General features: G+C 35.5%; 1 protein-coding gene across 3 annotated transcripts in view; it reads right to left on the reverse strand.

Annotated features, from left to right (window-relative positions):
- SOX5 (SRY-box transcription factor 5) overlaps window positions 1-15,469 on the reverse strand; it is an 866,928-nt gene that overhangs the window by 183,767 nt on the left and 667,692 nt on the right. The window lies entirely within an intron of this gene.

Genomic DNA, 15,469 nt, shown 5'->3' on the forward strand with positions numbered 1-15,469 from the left:
AGTTGGACTAAGTTATCTGTAAAGTCTATTTTTTATATTATTTTATTGATCACAGAGTTCCAATTTAGTACTACTCAACGGGTTGGTCTGTGATGAGGTCAGGAGCTTGTCCTGGGATGTAATCCACCAAACTGCTTCCTTCACCAAGAAAGTATTGCAGTGAAAAGGAGTGGCACTGAATTAAAGCGGGTTTATCAAGCTCCTTATCTCATTAAGGACTTCTGCAGCTCACAAACTGGTCTGAGGGCCGTACTGTCCTAACACATTCTTTTTCCTGCTCACTTCGAGCATACCCAAAAGTTTTACAATGATGCAAACACTAATACTCTTCAGTCTTACAGCAATTGAGAAGAATGAGGTAATTTGCAGGTTTCATAGGTAACCCCTAGACCATGCAGTTGGTTGTTCCTTAAATAATTAAGAGATGATATATTAAGTTTAGCCTGCCAGCACACAGAAGAAGCTTGAATTCACCACAGCTATGGTTATTGTGACTGTATCTAAAACTGGGACATGCCCTGACCAAAAAACAAACAAACAAACAAACAAACACAAAACAAAAACAAAACAAAACAACAGTGTATTTATGAGTTTTCAGACTGAAACGAGTTATCTAAATAGACAGCATGTCATTCACAGGAGGGTTGAAATCACCGGGATGTACTGCATCTCTCTTACTAAGATCCAGAGAGTACAGAAGAACAAGTTAACTAGACAGACAAAATATTTAAAATATGAATGCCCTAGAAAATTTAGAGCAGGATACACATACACTGAACATATAAGCCTAATAGTGGAGTAAAAAAACTGCCATTTTCAGAAGTTCCTATTTGTAGAAATTACAGCCCAGGCAATCTGTACATTCTTTCATTAACATCGTCTCAAAATTTAAAAGAAACACATCTCTATCTTATTTTATTATATAATCACGCTGTTTAAGTCAGATATAATAATATTTTAAACATGTATTTTAAGTATTAAATATTTACACAAGCAAAGAAGAAGGGAAATGAAAACTGGGATTCTTCCTCAAGGTAAAAATTACTATCTATACAAGTGGATGACATTTTCATTGTTCGGGTGCTTCAAGGCATCCATTTGGTCAAAGCTAGCTGCTTATATAAATAATGGTGGAACTCATTAGTTATGTGGTTCTACATTTGGATGTTTCAAACTAAGGGCAGATTTTATCAAAGTGTGTGTAAATTATTTATCCATTGATTCATCTTGCAAATATTGACCTCTAACTACAATGCCTTCTCTTTCCCCCTCGTGCAGCTCTTCGCTTGCTGAATAATTTTTGTCTCTCCTCGCACACATATACCGCATTTCTATATACATTACTTCATTTTAAATGTCTCTTAGTGCTTCTGAGTCTGACTGATGTAAGATGTTATTTTGAACATGCCAAAGCATCTAAACGGCTCCAGTCTTTTCTTTTCAGCCCGCATTCCTTGATAAGTGGCAAAGCTTCCCACTTATCAGTCACTCAAAGTGACTGTAGCTGTCAGTTGTGTACAAAGCGCAATCAGTTTGGAAGCGGAGACACCAGCATTTTTCTTCTCAGCTTGAAGCAAACACGTTTTGACTGCTAGTCATTCAATTTTAAAGCATCCTCAATTAGGGGCGGATGAAGATATAAAGAAAACACATCCTAAACACCTCCACCAGGCAACAGAAAAATTTTATTGTTATCTCTTGATTTTCCTCTCGGCAGCACCATGCCTCCACTTTTTCTGGCTGCGAGACACGGGTGCTCGTGACAACACACCCTCTATCATGAAAAGATTGCGATCATATATTATACTGACACTCTGTGAAACCTCTGCCGAGGCCTGCTTATGTTTTCTTTTGCTCTCTCCCACTTGAACCACCCCACAACAATTTAAATAACTGACTTCTAAAATTAAAACGCAATGAACTTTTAGACCTGCTTGGCTTATCAGTGAACAACAACTTTTTATTCAATGAAAACATGAAATCCAGTTGAATGAGGAGAATAAAGAGGAGAAGACTTTGCCAGAGAAGAACTGTGGGAGAAAGAAAATAGAATTAAAAGGGTAAAGGAAATGACTGGTGGCTATGTCAGATGGTCAAGCAGCAGGTGTAGACAGAGATACTGGCAAAGTAGTGGAAAGGAATTCGGAGGTAGAGAGGGGAGTAAAAAAAATGCATTCAGAATTAGATGGTGGTTACAGTAGAAGGAAAAAAATTAAATATATATTTAAATTTTGGCAATAAACAAAGAAAACGAAGGGAAACTGATTTAAAAAGATATGTAGAAACCTGAGTATGTGTGAAGGAGTGTGTGCATACATACACATTCACACAGTGTATACACATATACTAATATAAATCTCTAAATATGTGTATGATATGCAGATTAGCTCATTACTTCACCACTTTTAGTAAACATATGTGCATGCTATGAAAGTTCATTAGTTCACATCTTCTAATTTCCCATTTAGGTGTAACAAGATTGTCGACGTCAAATAATTATTTTTAAAGATACAAACTTGTATAAACATGGCATCCCATCTTTTTTGGCATTTATAGGTGAAGATTTCATTACATGCAACGTTTGCCAATGTAAAACACAACTTTCCTGCATTTGTAATTGTTAATTTCCCCCATTTATAAAAGAGCACTCTCTTACCTGGTTTATTATAGAAAGCAAAAGTAAAATACTTTTTAAAAAACCCTGCCACATGTGCCAGTTTAATAGGTTTAACTCAGTTTGATAAGATCAATTACTCTTATTTTCTTGGGATTATCTGAATTAAATCACTCCTTGCTACTCTAATAAAAAGAGAGAGGAAGAAAGTGCCTTTTAAGTTTACATAGTACTCAACATTCAGGATCTCAGATTCATGCATACACACACACACACACACACACACACACACACACACACTTCTCAGTTCCAATGTCTATAAAATGGAGATAATATCATAACCTATCTGCATTCTTGTGATAATTATATGAAATGACGTCTGCAAAGTGCCAAGTACTTAACAAGCAACGGGCTGCTCTTCTCACCAGTATAATACAAAGTACAAAATGATTTTACAAATCATATACAGCACTAGGGAATGTTGGTTATCTATTTTTGATGGCTCCCTAAAAATCTATTTCAATCCCCTGAGAAAATTATCATCTTGCTTGTTATTACACATACTACAGAGTGGGGAATGTGCCCACAGTTTATTCATTCATCCATTTAATAAATATTTTAAGGCTGCCTTGGTGGCTCAGTCAGTCAAGAGTCCGACTCTTGATCTCCGCTCAGGTCTTGATCTCAGGGTCATGAGTTCAAGCCCCATGTTGGGCGTGGAGCCTACTTAAAAAACAAACAAACAAACAAATATTTTAAATTTTGTACTATATGCCAGGAACTATTTATATGTACTTTGAGTATAGCAGTAAGCAAGACAGATGAAATCACCAACCCCACAGAACTTAACTGCCAGGTATGTATTGTGGCAGTATGGGGTACAGCAAAACCAAGGTACATATAAGGAGGCGAAAAGTAAGGGCTGTCAAGAAACGTAAAAGCAGGACAAATGATGAGAGATGACTTAAGGGATGCAGGGACTAGTTTGGACTGGGTTGTCAGAGATGGCCACCCTAGGGAGGATGCCATTTGTAGAGAGACCTGAAAGAAACGAGGGTCTGACTTATGTGCTGAACTAAGCAAAGTATTCCAGGTCCTCAGAAAGACAAATAAAAATGTACTGATTCTAGGACATTCTTGGAATATTCCTTGAAACCAGGAAGGACAGGTTTCTAGGGTAGAAGGAATGAGGGAGACAGAGAGGTTGGAAGTGGTGCATTCAAGTACAGCCCAATAGACTGACATAAGGAGAGTGAATTTATCTTAAATAACATGATTTTGAGCACGATTATAGCATAATTAAATTTAAAATATCACTCTAGCAGCTTTGTGAAATGTCCACCCAGGGGGTCAACAGAGGAAGTTGGACGACCAACACGGATAGGAGGCGACTATATCAGGCTAAATGAGAAATGATGGTGACTAATGGTAGGTAAAGTTGGTCAACTGATAGATTAAGGATAAAAACCAATGTTGATGGGTTATTTATGAGGTATTAAAGAATGAGAGGATTTAAGGATACTTCCTAGGTTTTGGTGACAGCAACGAGGCATATGGTCTTATACTCATAGTTGGATAAACTGGGAAATAATGAGTTTAGGAAACATAATTAAAGGTTCTGCTTTCAAAATGTGAAACTTGGGTGCCTACTAGCTATGTATTTAAATAGGCTGAGTAGGCAGTTGAATATTTGGCTCTGAGGTCCAGGAGAGAGATCAAGGATGGGAAGATAAATTTTGAATTTATTATCATTAAAACAGTACACACATTGATTAGATGAGTTCATTTAGGAAGTAAGTCAGATGATGGAGAATTATAGCATGATAGCCTTTAAAGGATGTGGAAGAAATTATCATATGAGACTGAGGATGGAGAATAATAATTTATTTTGTTTTTGTTTTTGTTTCTAAGCAGATTGTGGTCTTTTGGAGACCAAATGAAGAGTGTTATAAGAAAGTGGGAGTAATGACTTTATCAAATGTTGCCATATGACTGAGAATTTACCACTTCTAGAATACTTGTTGATGAAGAAGCAATTCCAGTTTCTCTTTTTGCTTCTCCTTGAAGAGAAAACTAGGGGTCATCCTAGTATCATAAACATATCCTTAACATTCTATTTATCTTCCTTTCCATTTTATTTGACTGTTAGCCTTTCTTTTTTAAAGAAAAATAGAGCTAAACACACACACACACACACACATACAAATAAAGTAAAAAGTCAGTTTCTTTTTTGCTATAAGTTACATAAAAATTTACTAGCTTTTGTGTAGAAATTAGCCCTGTGGCTTGAGAACTGAAGGAAATTTGCCATGTACAAGGAATGACTGGAATGTATGTCTTGACTCCTGATGTAACTACTCTTCACAGAACAATTAATTTTATGTTAACACTCCGTTAATTTCATTGGCATCTAATTGTCTTCCCATTTGTCAACTCTCTTCAAAGATGGGAGACAGAAATTCTTTCTAAAGGCTTTGTGAGCAACTCCCTGCTACAGCATTTAGTTTACCACACTAGTAAATGTGTAACCTAAGGTAAAGTAAAATCAATTCATTTTAGGCCAACATATTGACTTCTGGCCTATATTTCCAAATCTGTTGCTGTTAACCTGCTTTGCTTTATTTTGTTTCCCACTATTTGATAATTACAGTCCCATGGTTTTATATAAGCCCTGATGGTCCCTGTTTTGTTAAATGATAAGATATGGAGTACAGAGCCTCAATGAAGAACAGTGCTCAACTTTTTCCACAGGTAATGTTGTTTGAGAAAAGGATGTAAAGTCATGGGAAAGACTGTTGTCAGTCTGTTTTCTGGGCCAGTCTCAGTGATTCCATAATGGCCATACTGGATCAAATGAATCCAGGCTTCACTTCCAAAATGATACTAAAAGATCAGAGAAAGAAGAAACATGGAAATGATACAGAAGTAAGACAGAAAAAGAAAAACAGTAAGGAGGATTATTTGAGATGCCACACAGAGGAAAAGAAAAAAAATATCCTTCTCTGAAAAGTATTATTTATGTTTTTAGTGAAAAGTGTACATCAGGATGAGTGAATTACAGAACCAGAATTACAACTTCCAAAAACTGCTGTCAAAATTACTTCAGCATAGTCATCATACAGAGTTACTTTAACATTATTGAGGGTCTCAATAATGCTATTAAGAAGTTTAAAATATCAGGGTCATAGTTTAAAATTTACATAAATATAAACTCATATTGTTTGATAAATCTATCAAAAAGAGAAAAAGAATGGTGATAGTCTCTATATCTATGTTCCTCATCTCCACTATTTTCCCACTAAGGAAACTAGAAAATATATTCTACATTTACAAATCTTAGTGAAATTTGGTTTTGGAGCCTCAAGCTTTTTCTTTCTACAATAATTCATTCTCTTTACAAGGACTCCTTTATTCCCAGATATTGGTTAGTGTGTCTTAAATATTTTCTCCTATTTAAAAATAAAGCACATTTTTAACTTTGCAAATTTTTAACTTTGCAAATTTTTAACTTTAGCAAATTTTTAAATTTTTAACTTTTTTTTGAGGGAGAGAGAGAGAGAGAGAGAGACAGAGACAGAGAGTGCATGGGGGAGGGGCAGAGAGAGAGGGAGACACAGAATCGAAAGTGGGTTCCAGGCTCTGAGCTGTCAGCACAGACCCCGACATGGGGCTCAAATTCATGAGCTGTGAGATCATGACCTGAGCTGAAGTTGGATGCCTACCCGACTGAGCCACCCAGGCATCCCAAAATAAAGAATTATTTTAAATGCTGTCCTGATTTCCAGTCCAAAGTGTCAGATTGACCATGTGCACTTATCTCTATTCTTTCCTGAGACACCAATAAAATGATAAAAACAAAAAATTTAAAAACCCGTACCAAATAAAGCAATAAAGAATAAGAGATATACACAGGCAATAAATTTGACTAGAGTTTCAGAAGATGAAAAGTAAGTATAGAATGTTAATTAATGTTAAGTGGGTGAAACAAACTAGAGTATACATGGAAGGAGTTAAGTGGAAATGAGGCTTAATTTGCCCTCAGAACTACCAGAAAGTTTTGGGATTTGAAACTCCAGGTATGAGAGAGAGGAGTGAGACCTGGACTGAGAACAGTAGTATTTGGGGCACCTGGGTGACTCAGTCAGTTAAGCATCTGACTCTTGATTGCAGTTTAGGTCATGGTCTCACAGTTCATGAGACCAGTCCCCGTTCAGGCTCTCTCTCTCCCCCTCTCTTTGCCTCTTCCTCTCTCTCTCTCTCTCTCTCTCAAAATTAAAGAAAACTGTAGTATTAGTTGGAAGTGGCTCCATCAGTTCACCTCTACCCCAACTACATCACACTTCCTCAAGAGAAATCCTAAAACAAAGACTTCTGTATCCATGCATGTGATGTATGGCCAGCTTCCTGTTCTCACTAGAGCAGTGTCCACCTGTTGATAAACCTCATTCATAGTCACAGCTCCCAATCAACTTTTCCTTGTATCTCTTTTATTTTTTTTTTTTTAAATTTTTTTTTTTCAATGTTTATTTATTTTTGGGACAGAGAGAGACAGAGCATGAACGGGGGAGGGGCAGAGAGAGAGGGAGACACAGAATCGGAAACAGGCTCCAGGCTCCGAGCCATCAGCCCAGAGCCCGACGCGGGGCTCGAACTCACGGACCGCGAGATCGTGACCTGGCTGAAGTCGGACGCTTAACCGACTGCGCCACCCAGGCGCCCCTCCTTGTATCTCTTTTAAATCTGAATTATTTTTTTTTAAATTTAAGTAGGACTTTAAGCTGAAAGAGAAACATCAAATAAACAAGCAGATAAAAAATGGAGGAAAAGAAAATTTGAGGAAATGAGATTTTAACTTTTTAAAAGCGTCCTCAAATTCCAACTCATTAAGAAATGACAAGAACAGAATTAAACAAGAACAGGATAAACTGAAAAAAGAATTATTAGGGAGAAAGAACAAGCTTATGGAAATTAAAAAGGCAATTTCTCCAACAAAGATGCAATTAAACTGTTTAGAAGATAAATTTCAGGCAATCTCTGAGAAAGAAGACTCAAGAAACAGAGGCAATAATATTGACAGTAAGAAATATATTGATCAATCCATAAAAAATATATCTGCCTCACAGGAGATCCAGAAAGAATTAGAAAAATAAGGAGTTAAAATGGGCAAAGAAAAAAATAGAATTCTTTAGAGCAAAAGAATGCAACTCTTTAGACTAAAAGATTCATGTTGTTTGTAATAAATGAAAAATATTTGTATACATTCCAGTGAAATGTCACAGTAAATAGAAGACATAAAAGCTTTCAGAAAGGAGAAATATTGGTCGCCATCCACAAAAAAATGTCAGATCAACATCACATTTCTTGTAGATGTTAGAAGATGATGGATCAATGGATTTGAAGTATAAGGAAAATCTTTTCTAACCTAGAATTCAATTTGCAGCCAAACTATCAATCAAGTAGAGAGCGTAAACAGATTATTTAGAACATTTTTACCCCAGACACTTTAGTTCCTAAGTATCCCCACACCGTTCCTTTTCTATCAGGAAGTTTCCTGATGTGGTTCCAGAGCAAAATACGGAGATAAACCAGGAGGACATAATAAGAAACAGTGATTCTAGCTCTGGAGAATCATAAATGGGTGACCCAGAATGTTGGCTGGACCAACCAATCTAAATGAAAGCAGGACAGATGGCTAGGAAGCAGGTATCCAGAAAAGCGGGGTTCCAGAGATTTGATTTATTCTTGAGTATTTACAGAGTTATAAAGCAAGTAACATGAGTAACATGAGGGGCAGGGGGAAGAAAAGGCAACTGGAAAGCACAGAGCTACACAGAAAGGAAATAGGAGCATCCATTTTATTATATCAAGAAAACAATACATAGACTTGTATTTTAAATATAAACACCATTTTTTGATTTTTAACTTTTAGGATTAACCAATAGGTAAAGCGTGAGAGGTATGTGTGTATACATACATACACAAACACATGTATTATATATATTTAGAGTAAACATACAGATAACAGAAATTGGCAGTTGGGAATAAGAGAAAAGAGATGCCATCCTCATCTGACAAGGCAAGTGCAAAGAGACTATTTATAGTTGATTGGAAAAGAAAAGAGGTGTAAGTAAACTATTTAAAGCTTAAAAGTACCTGCTGGAAGAATTTAAATGACTTTTATAAAGACATTGTAAGGTGCGGGAGGGGAATAGGAGAGGTTGTCAGGATGGAGATACAAAACCTAAGCAAATCTTCATTTCCAAGTTAATGATATTCAAAGTTGATAAGTCAGGAGCAGCATGATAATTATATTTTATAGACAGTGAAGAAAATACTAAGAGGTTATTAAAAATGAAAATTTAAAATATTCTAAAGTGGCTCCTTCTGAGTAAAAGGATTGGGCACAGTAAATACAGGAGCATATAAAGGATTGGGCTCTGGACAGTTGCTTTCATTACTCTCTTGTACTCTTAGCAATGTGACATGTGTTACATCAGCAAAGATTAAACTATATAGATAGATAGATATCAGTCTATATAGATACAGATATCAATGTATCAGTATCTCTATCTACAGAGACAGATTTATCTAGACAGTGCAATACTATGCTGAAATTCCATCATTAGGTAATTGCCAGGAGATGTATTAAAATATGCTTAAAATATTTTGAAGTGGCTCTGTCTGAGTAGGACAGAGAGCTGCAGTTATCATCACGGCTCCTCTAGGAGATGGCGCCTATCTTCTCGAATTGGAACTTCTACTTCCAGAAAGTGCAAGGAAGAGCAGGAAACCATCCTTAAAGCTACTTCTTTGTATCTCCATATTTTCTCCTTTTACAGTATATCTGAAAGCCAAAAACTATATCCTGTATGGTTGTGGTGTATTTTATTTCCTACAGCAAAACATGAGTCAGAGCTCAAGGAGTTAATGCATTTCCTTCTCAGGTTGAAATGCTACCTTAATTGCATGGTGTTTATTCTTGGCATTTCCAGTCTCCTAAAGAGACAAGGTTACTTTGCAATCTCTTTGTGCTCATGTATGTGCGTGGAGTCTTGTTGAGGGGGGTAAAATGCTTCCAACTTACCACACTCAGAGAAAGAAATCATAAATCAGCAGGTCAGTCAGGTACTATTATTTCACCTTTCACGTTATTATGTTTTCAATACAATTTTTCAATGGATTTTCTTCTGCATAATAATTTATCAAGAATTGCTAAAACTCTTAATGAGCTCAGAGAACTTTGGCTCCAATAAAATGAAACCTTTATCACAAATTGGTTGAGCCCATGACTGCAACTAATCATTCAATTGTACATAAGTCAAGTTGTATTTTTATTTTGTGGGAATAATTTCCCAGGGAAAGAAAACTCATTTGAAAACTTTGGGCCATTAAGCCTTAAATGGTAGAATATCAGTAAAATAAAAATGAACTGGGCCAAGACTTGGGAGACTTGGAATGCAGCCATTCTTCTACAAGTAACAACTTATGTGACATTGGGAAAATCTTCTAACCTTACTTGGTTTCAGTTTACAAATGTCAAAATGAGAGATAGGTCTAAATAAAGGCTATCTAAAAACCCCTTGTAGTTCTAAAATCATATGGATTGTTGGAACATTGAACTTAAACAGTTTTCAGTGGCCACTGCCATGTAGACTATACTCTTTTGTTCCTAGAAATTCTCCTCTTGCTGGAAATACTCATTGAATTTTGCATCATCAGAAACACAGAAGGAACAAGTTTTTCTCTCCTAATAACTTAGGCAAAAACTTTAAGCATTCTGTGCTCACTACATGCCAGGTATAATCCCATTCTTCGAACTAACCCAGTATCACTTGGTTATTACAATTCCCATTAAATAGATGGAAATAATGAAACTCAGAGGGACTAAGCAATTTTCCCAACATCACACAGAAGATGAGGTGTGAAGATGTGAAGACTGAATTTAGGTATGTCTAATTCTAGAGACCCTGCTCTCTATCTTCATTTTTAGTCATTTAATACAATTAAAGTTATATTTCACACAGCTAAATGTAGTCCTATACCACCTAAAGAGCCAAGCTCTTCCTTACATACCATTGAATATACACTGACCAGCCCAGAATACAAACGAACAAAGATCTGTCCTTTGCTCTACCCTTAGCTCTAGACAGAATCAGTGACCCAGATCTATTACTAGTCCTGCAAATGCATACCTTATGAATCAGAAACAATAAGGAGATTATTAAATATCAAATCTTTGCCCCTAAAAGAACACAATAAACAACAGTTGGAAAAGTTTGTCAAAAGGGAGAAGGCAACAGATATGTGGAATCTCTTAAGAAAATTCAAACACTGAACTTTCAGTATGGGAATCATGAGAAATATGAATTTTAAAAGAAGCACATCTTTAAAATTTCTCTTACCATTATCTGAAGTGGATTTCCTACTAGAGCATGTTGTTGGACTGACCCTATTAGAGGCTAATAAGAGCCTAAATAAAATTCCATTGAGTATTATTGAAAAAGGATTAAAAAAAATTTTAAACTGGGACATGCTTCCCCCACTCACTCCCAAAGCTAAAGAAATCCTGTCCCATACAAAGCTTCAAGAGAAAAAGGAACTTGAGTCTCTGGGGCATTCAGTTTGTTGCCTTAATGGAAGCTGAGTAGAGGTCACTCATTCATTTACTTTAAAAGGTTTTGGTAACGGTGAATGAACTCAAGATTAACCGTTGGTCTAGGATCATTATTGGAAACATAAACCACCTAACTGTCCCTATTAGAAACAGGTTGATTTAACGTAAAAAAAGAGATTAGTCAGAAAATAAAACTGCTAAAAGATGGGCACTTAGCATAAGCAAGAGAGTAAAAGAAAAAAAAAGGTTATCTTTAAAAAAATCTAAAGTTATTTTTCTCTGAAATATCTATAAATTTTATCTCACATATTAATGTGTATTAAGAGTGAGCTATCTACAGTAAGTAGGAATGCAAAAAATTCTATTTTTTTAAGGACAGTAAACAAAAATATTAAAGGAAAACACTGCTGAATGGGAGAAAAAGCAGACTAGAAGTTTCTTAGTGTCCCTAAAACTAAGAGTCTCATAAAGAAACAGACAAGTTCTTGTGGGAAGACAAGATATTTTTGGTATTATGACATGATTTTATTTGTAGAATGAACTGATTTTTGATGTTGCAGAGAATAACAGAGAGCTTTCTTGTTTCTTCTTTTATCCTAATGTGTTATGTGAATCGACCTAGAAGACTATAACTCATAAAGTCTTAGAAGACTATAACTTATAAAGTCTTTATAAGGAAGTAATGTAGATTCAGTTGTCAATCCAATTAGAATCAGGCAATTGCAGAGTTAAGTTTTCTTTTTAAAGAGAGAAAAACAGTTCATAAAAATTGACCCTAAGTGATTGAATAAAATGGGTGAATTTGCTAATTCTTATGGCATTTTCTCTTTGAATAAATAACTACAGAGTAAAACCTACTACCACTCTTTTCATCTGGAAAGAAGAGACAGAAATAACAGGCCAAGAGAAATTTTAATAACCTGGGTCATTTCAATATGTGAATGTTTATGCATACACAGACAAGTATAAACATGTTCATACATTTTTTAATTGAATGACATATACTTCAAATGGAATAAAAATGTCTAAATTAACCTCTCCTTTAAAGAGATCTCAGTAAAATGAAGAAATGCTGGGGAACATCATCCTCATATCAGTTAACATAGCCATCAAGGGTGAAAATTTGTCCTGCTCTTCTATCCTGTCAATCTAATCCATCTAGCAGATCTGCCTACCTAATGTACTGCATGCCTTTACCAACATTTGGGCCAAGTTAATGTCTTGTATATTTATAATCGCAACCGAAAGCTTAAAGGTGGCCTTAATTGTGGTCTACTAACATTTCAGTCCACTATTCTACCAACAAAGGAACTGGAATGCATTGTTTTCTAAAGCCCAAAGCAACAATGGCATAACACGTAAGAAAATGCAATCAGGATGAACAATGTAAGTAGGTATGTTGATTTCTATAAGGTCTTAGTCTCTGTATAGAAGAAAAATGAAGTAGATCAAATTCAAAATATACTACCTAAGTACTTTCAGATATCAAGTAAATGTAATCTATTATAAATTCTTATGTAAACATTGATTATGTGAGCACTGACAAAAATAAATTTTGTAATAATATTGATGACTTTGATTTGCCTTCTACTATAGCAGGTTTGATTTTTACTCTTCTTCCTTGCTATATGCTGCTAAGGAAAGGGGGATGAGGGAAGAAGAAGAAAGGGAGAGAAAATATTCTGAAAGAGAAATATGGTAAGGATTTATACGAGCAAATAAAAGTATCTGTTCTACATTTTTAATCATCTATTTCTACACATGTCACTACAGAAGTCCTTCCCATAACTGAACAATCTCTCACTAGACTAAATATATTGTGACTTTCATAATTGTTAAGTATTTGTGAGATTTCCCCAAATCAATGATTTATAAAATATACTTTAGAACTATGCTTTTAGTTAATGAATATACTAGAAGCTGTGAAAATGAATTCCTTTCAGATCATCAGTCTTGCTCAGTACCTTTTTTTTTGCCTGAAAGATTCCCTACTTCCAAGATTAAAAAAAAATAATAGATTAATGGGTTTTGACTCTGTCAGTATCATTTATTTGTGCTAACACTAGAAAGAGGACAAATAAATAGATACAGTATCTCAACATCTCTTAATGTTTTCCTAAAATTACTATTAGTATGACATTAATTCCTTTAGGGACTATTGGTGTTTTGTTTTTTTCTCACTCTGTGAACTAGTGGAGGCCAGCAACTTAACAGTTTGATCATAGAAATTTTAAGCTTTTAAAATTCTCATATTCAGCAAAATTTCTATGAGTAGTCAGAAAACTTTGCTTATGATCTTAGTGCAACCTGTAAATGGTTGTGTAATCTTGGGCAAGCCATTAAACTTGGCTTTAGCTCTCTGGAATAGTTTCCATAGTCATATCATTTCTAGGGCAGGTAAATGTTAAGGAACTTCATTTTAAAAATTCTCTGACTTATAAATTGTAGTGCTCCGTGCTCTGGTGCAAGGAATCTATCCATTTCAACACTGGGCCACTATGACTGAGTTTAAAATCCACATTTGAACGTAGTGGTCGTAACTGTGGCAGGACTCCAAAAGAACTACTGAAGGTGTTGGCTAAATTTATATGGTCAGGTGACATAGCTTATGAGCCTTCTACGTATTCATACTACTGGTTTAGATATATTTTTGCAATTCTGTTTAACAAAGGACTATCTCAGTATTACAAAAATTACAAAAATTTAAAATCACCGGTGTGTCTTCAAATTACAGTGAAACCGAGTGACTTGCAAAGGGCCATACTGCTGATTATGGAATTGCTTATTGATAATGAGAAGTTGCCATAAGCATTTTGTTGTTTTAGATTTTCAATAATTAAAAACATATTAAATGTAGTTAACCTGGTATCACCAACTAAAACTATATTCAAAGACAGCATACTTAGACTGAACAGGAAGTCCAATGAACAGTTTTAAACCACTGAATAACCACTTGCCAGATATGAACATATATAACATCACATTAGGATTTGCTGCTTGTCATTACAGTGAAGGAAAGCAAAGAATCCTGGCTGGATCATCTCACTGATGTTTCTCTGTCTCACCAACCTGTGACTAGCTCACTAAAATTTCAGGTGCCCCAAGAATGAGTAAACCCTGATTGTGCTATATAATACAGGGAAATGAAGTGTACTTGACCCAGTTAGGTAAAATGGGCTAAACTTCGTTGGCAATGAAGTCTAAATGTGATTACATACAAAAGTGAACTAATGTAGACATGTTTGCTTCTGTCTCTTATGGTATTTAAACTTAATAAAATAAATATGCTGGATTCTCAAAATAGAACTTCAAAAGAATGATAAACTTCTTCTTAATAAAATATGTTGGCATCTCAAGATAGAAGTCCAAGAGAATGATGAATTCCTCTTCTCTAACATATGCTTCTAAAGGGTAATGTTACATAGGGTTGGATTCATAGCTCTATGAATCAGATTCCCTTTCTTGCTAGTAATAGCAAGTATGTATTGAGGACCTACTGTGTGCCTTGATACTATGCTGAAATGCTCCACCCATAACTCCATTAAATCCTCATAAATACTCTATGAAATAGGTGCTTTCAGAAAGGGAATTTTCAGAAAGGGAAACAATTTTGTCATAATTCATGCCGCTAGCAAGTGGTGAAGACTGGACATCTCTGACAACTTATTTTTTCTTTTTGTTGGCAATATAGCTGCTTTCTTGTTCTTCATGGATGGCTCCTCACCATCACACGTTTCCATATAAGCAAAATATGCATAGAACATGTCTATATGCACATAGAGCCCTTGCTCTTGGTTCCTCCAGGCAACATGAAGGGTGAAATTCATCACCTTCCCTAACCTCAACCTCTATTGCGTGTGGCTCTTGAGCATACGGTAGAACATACTCTCTGCCACTCCTCTCTAACAAACTTGCCATACCTTTTTGCTTTGCCTCCCCTGCATGTCATTCATTAAGAACACTGATGGGCATGTTAAAGAATAGAGCAAATGAAATCTTTTTAACATATCTCTGCAATAATTTCCTTTCGGTAAAGGATGAAAATGACTGTCCGCTTGCTCAGAATGGAGCTTCCTGACATAGTAGGGCCTGTGATGGCCACCATTTGCAAGATTCTCATGGCACAGGAGGTAACACGGCATGAATTAAGCCAAAAATAATGTTTGTGTTGGAGGTCACTCCAGTAAGGTGATCTAAAAATTAGAAACAGAATATATATATATATATATATATATATATAT

The sequence above is a fragment of the Lynx canadensis genome, chromosome B4 (assembly GCF_007474595.2).
Source record: "Lynx canadensis isolate LIC74 chromosome B4, mLynCan4.pri.v2, whole genome shotgun sequence".
In the NCBI taxonomy this organism is placed as follows: domain Eukaryota; kingdom Metazoa; phylum Chordata; class Mammalia; order Carnivora; family Felidae; genus Lynx; species Lynx canadensis.